Here is a 6,000-nt window from a genome sequence, read left to right on the forward strand (position 1 = left end):
TATTTCATATCAACAAACTTGGCACAAGAATATGTTATAGATCTTCTCCCATCCACAACTGGATGAAGGGGAGGGTCACTCAAATATTTATAGATTTTAGGCGAACCAAAAATTACAGAAGTAACAGGTGCTAGCATATTCAAATAATTATAAGTCTCAATGTCAATACAAACATCAATAAATAAATCATTCAATAACGATTTCACTCGTTGGTAAGCTATATTAACTTCATTAACTGAGACTTTTTGGTATGCTTCACTATGTAAGATAGCTGTCATTCTCATTTTATAATCTTGTTCATCCATAAAGATTAGCTCACCCCCCTTATCTGGTTTCATAATCCTTATATTTTGTGATTTCACATTTGTTAATAACCATTTTTCATCTCAGTAATATTGTATCCAGAGCGAAGGTTGTTAGTTCTACATGCCATTGACCTAATATCCACTTCGCATAATTTTTCAAATAAGAACAAATTTGTATGCAGTGGGGGATTAAACACGTCACAGTGGGTTTCCCCTCAGTTACCTAATAAGATGTTAAGATTTAACTTGCGTAAGAAAATATTCAAGTCCAGCAGAGTCCTGGAAATATCTACTTGAGCTGCAGGCACAAACGACAGACCTTTTGCTAGGAATTCTACCAGATTCACAGGGACTTTGAATGGTGAATAATTATATACTTTAAAATCACCTGTGTTATTACACAAAATGTTAGGCATAGTTTTTACATCTGAACAGTCGTGCATTTCTTCTCCCTAGAAGTTGTGAACTATCGCTTCTGTCAGTTCTGTTTCCTCTGGCCTCATTGTTGGTAAGTCCCACCTCCAACTCGGAATTGGCCTCTCCTTTTGTCTGTCTGAAATTCCTGCCTGTTAGTATGGTTCCCTTGTTGTTGCTGCCAGTTTTGAAGTTGTTCACTTCTCCTAGCTGGTATATCATCCACAGGTTCTTCACTGGTATTAAAAGTTCAAGACCCATAATTAACAGATGGTTCCAAATTATTGCTGTTGCTTTCAAGATTATGCACACCTTGGGATTCTGGAGGGGGAGGGTAGGCAGTGCCATTACTTGGGATTCTGGAGGGGGAGGGTAGGCAGTGCCATTATTGTAATCTCTTTTATCTCTGTTAACTTTTTTGTTTTTTACTGCTTTTCATTTCACCACTGTATTATCTAGACTGGAGAAAATCTGACAATAGTTGTATTTTTACCTAAGAAAATCACATTCAAGTTTAATCGTATTCTCATGTCTTGTCAACTGTTATTTAAGCTTGTCTATTTGGAGTTCATATTGTTTAATAAGTAAATGAAGGAACTCACAGCCTTGTTTATCAAAAAGATGCAAATGTTCTTGATGAAACATAGAATTCTTGATAAGGCCCATAGGATATCTCCACTGCCTTAACCACTTTTGGAATGTGCTTCCTTTGCAGACAATCCTTTAAGTAAAGGACTTCAAGCTGTAGTTTTTTATATTTGAACATTTTCCGATCAAATAATTTAAGATTCAAAATGATATTACCTTGAGTAGAAATGCCAGAATCCATATTACTTAAACCACAATGGAACTAAAAACCAAAGGTTCATTTAGCCAGTCCATTAGACAAGTTAGGCGTCAGAACTGGCAACTCGGCACATAAAAATCTACTGCCAATCATTAGCAGACCAGAGTTCCGCTGTGGCGACCCCTAACCGGGAAAAGCCGAAAGACACAACAACATTAGACAAGTTAGATTAGCATTACTAGAGTCCAGTCCATTAACTGTGTTTCCCTCACTTCCACCATTACTTAAGGAGGAAGGCTGTATTGCAAATTCAGAAGACTGTCTTGCGTAATGGCTCAATGGGGCTGAGGAGACCAATACAAGGGTGATGACATTACAAGCAGTTTGTACCAACCGATTAGAACCACAAGTAGGAAGAATAGAATTCTCTGAAAGATGATTGAATTTCCTAGTTAAATCCTCCACTTGATTTGTTAGTTGCTGAATTAACACTGTTAGGTTGCCAATAGCATCAGGTGAATGAATTCCACTGCTTCCACTCAATGTATTTACTCCAGTCTGCGAGAACAGGGCTTGTGAATTCAAGATGCCTTCGCTCATTTTGTAAACCAGAAAAAAAAAAAAGACCAACTAGTTAAAATAAACAAAAATGCCAAGGCATACTACTCCACAAGAAAATTAATGTTAGCGCTTTTGTCCACTTCAATGAATGAACTTCAGACAAGTTATCATTCGCTCATACATTCTTAAATAGCCAATAAAATTAATGACATTACAAACATCTCATGCATATTTAATGCTATAAATACCTACAATAAATTTCACAAGTAAAAGCTCTATATAAAACACACATATATAACATTCCATTAAAAAAAATATATATATATATATTGTTTTTTACATAAAAATTATTTTTCTTTCAACAAAATGTTAGCTATTTGACAATACATATCCTATCACTGTTCCAATGCTTTCAACTTTAGAAGACATTTTAAAGAGCAAAAATCATTTAAGCCAGGGAAGGCTTGGGCATTCAATTTCAGTTGCCAGAGTAACTCTGTTTCTTCTAATTTCAAAGCCCATGCCCCCCCCCCCCCGATGTCCATTTGCACCTGGCCTATAACCATATAATGAAAAGAGTGCCCAGGATTTTCCATAATATGCTTTGCGAGTGCATTTAAACTATTCTGCAGTAGTAAAAAAACAACAAAAAAAGAAGAAAAACTACTGTATGGTAGAATGAGGTCAACCACTGAAACAAACCACTGTCTTAGCGAAAAATGTTTGTCACTTTCGTCTAAAAAGACTTCTGCAGAATAAAAACTTTCAGTTCAAAACAACCTTAAATACTTACGAAAAAAAGCCAATTAACATATCTAATTGATTAATTAAAATACTTCATTTAAAGAGGCGTGCTTAAAGGAGAATGTACAACAATAAAATACTGATAAAAAGAATTATCACCAGATTAAAAGTTTTTACATACTTTCAACCTTCTATTTTTTAAAAAAAACTTTAATATTAATCGCTTCATTCATACCAGGTGTATGATTGGCCCCTAACTTCAATTGCCATGATGTTTCTCTTCATTCTATAAGGTTTTTGACACTTCCCCCTCTCAAATCCTCAGAGACTTTTTCTAATATGGCAAACAAAAAGTTCTTAAACCCAGAACATTTTAATGTATGTTTGTATAAAGCATTGTTTGAATTTTTAGTTTTTATACAATACATATGTTCTCTAATTCTATTATAAAGGCATCTGGTACACATCCCTACATAAAATTCTAAACAATGTGAACAAAGTGCAATATAAACTATCCCTTCAGTCTTGCAGTTAAAAACTCCATTGATAGGTATAGTCTGGTTCAAATGAGGTAACTCAATATAAGGGCTCTCTAATATAAAAGTCTTTCGGCTTTTCCTGGTTAGGGATCACCACAGCGGAACTCTGGTCCGCTAATGATTGGCAGTGGATTTTTATGGTGCCAAGTTGCCAGCCCAATGCCCAACCATCAAAGAAGGCACACCCAATCATGCATGCACCTACCTGCATGTCTTTAGATGTCACTTGACCACGAGGAAGACATGCAGACTCCACACAGAAGGCACTCCAGCGAAGAAGGGCCCTCTAATATAAATCTACAAATATGACAAAACCCACACTTGTACATGCCATTGCCCTTAGAAGTCAAGGTCTCTGAAGATGGACAAAAATAATTTGTTTGTAACATATGTCTAATGTTGAAAGTATTTTTGTAGACAAAACTGGGCTTTTGTCCAATAATTTTAACTAATTCAGAATTCCCTTTCAAAATATTCCATTTTTTGTTAATAATAGAAACAATATTGATCCTTTCAACAGTAATATCCAAACAACAGGACAACCCATGATTTCTTGAAGGAATAATAGTAGATATGTTGTTAGTTTTAGGGACAAATTGATGTAACAAAATAGGTGGGAAATCTAGGCTTCTACATCCTTTTATCTGTTCGGCCAATGAATCTAACATATTTTTGTTGTATCTGCTCTCTAAAAACATGTGTTTGATAAATTCTATTTCCTTATGAAAGATGTCTTCATCTGAAGACATCCATGATGCCCAAATGAACTGTCCCTTGGGAATATTGTTTTTCATGAATTTAGGATGGTTACTTAAATAATGAAGATACCCATTCACAAAACTGCTCTTCCTGTACACATCACTGATAAATTCCCCCTTGTCTGAATTTCAGGTAAGTGTTATATCCAAAAAATTGACTTTTGATCCAACATCTCCCAAGGTAAACTGCAAAAATTCAGAGCTGTCATTAATGTTTCTTACACTCATATACATTGTCCTGTCCCCCTTCAACCACAAAAAAACAAATCATCTATGTAATGAGCATAGAAAACTACTTTTTAAAAAGAAAAAAATGGGGTTTTAAAATAGTTTGTTCCTTACCATCCAAGAACAATGTTGGCATATGCTGGGGCTGCAGCAGACCCCATAGCAACCCCTTTCAGTTGTTTGTACAAAAGAACACAACAAACATGAACATTGTCATTAAATTTGGCAAAACTACTCAAACATAGTCTGACATATTCTATTCCAATATCACGAAGAATACTTGCAAAAAGAGAATTAATATCAACAATGAACATAATATTTATTTTTACTGTCAGAACTCGAACATTCATTGAATTATTTTACCTTGTTTAAAAAATCCCAGGAATCCCTGATGTAATAATCCATTCCCTGGGCTATGTGATTCAAAAAGTCAAGGACTAAAGAAATGCCTTCAGTAACAGAATGAGGAGAAGAAACAATGGGCCTAAAGGGGGGGGGGGGGGTACAAAGGATTTTTGTGTATTTTCGGGATTCCAAAAAGGGTCCCGACTTTGGGTTCTTCAATGATCATAAAATTATAAATTTCAAAAGTAACATAACCATCCATGAACTGTTCATAAAGGTGTGTCCGTATAGAGTTGAAACAACCACTGACAATCTAGTAACAGGCAAATAATCCTCAGTAACCAAAACCTCCAAAACCACCTCCGAACACAAATGTACACGAAAAGGAAAATCCGCTAAACTGTACAAATAAGGGTTCTCCTCCATTGTCACAGATTATTCCACCACTCGATAGTTGGTCACACAATTTATTGATAAAATCACAGCTCCAAAGCACCACCAAATAAAATACAAGCTTCCGTGTAATAGTTACATATAAACCAAAGATTGAGCGCGCTTTCATCCGTTCCTTATGGACTTCATCAGAATCTAATGGATCATGGGATACAGTCCTTAAATACACAAGCAAACAGCTAATAAATCCAATTAACCGTTAATTAGCAATTAATTGAGTGATTTCACAGAATTGGTATAAAAACACTTAAAAGAACTGTTAATACATAGAAACTTGGAAACAGTATGTAACGTACATCTGAATTCATAGCTCAGAACTGATCTATAACATAAAGCTGTACAACGATGTTCCCATAAAGAAATATATACCCTAATTGCACCTGTTGTCATTCATTCTATAAGATCTAATTGTGTTTAGAAAAAACATGTTTAAATAGTATATGTATATAAGAAAATGTATAAATAATATATATAAGTAAATAAATAAATATAAATGCAGGAAGTATTAATGTATATAAATATATATATATTTGTTGTATATGTTGTATACATAGGAAGGTGGAGACAACAACGTCTATCATGTTGTCCAAAACATCAATTCCATATTAAAAAATATATATATATATATATAGAAATATATGTGTTACACACAAAGAATGATATATAATAAATATTATGATGAAATAAAATGTTTAAAATATTTTAGTATTTATAATAAATACTGTAAATATAATAAATATATGTATATGAAAATAAATATAAATACTGTAAATAGGTATAAATATATATCAATACAAATATAAATATGAAAATTACTAAAATAAAATCCAACTGGTCTAATTAATAACTAAAATATTTAAAAAAAA

Source organism: Protopterus annectens, chromosome 1.part0 (genome assembly GCF_019279795.1).
Source record: "Protopterus annectens isolate FY-2018-M chromosome 1.part0, PAN1.0, whole genome shotgun sequence".
NCBI classification, from domain to species: domain Eukaryota; kingdom Metazoa; phylum Chordata; order Ceratodontiformes; family Protopteridae; genus Protopterus; species Protopterus annectens.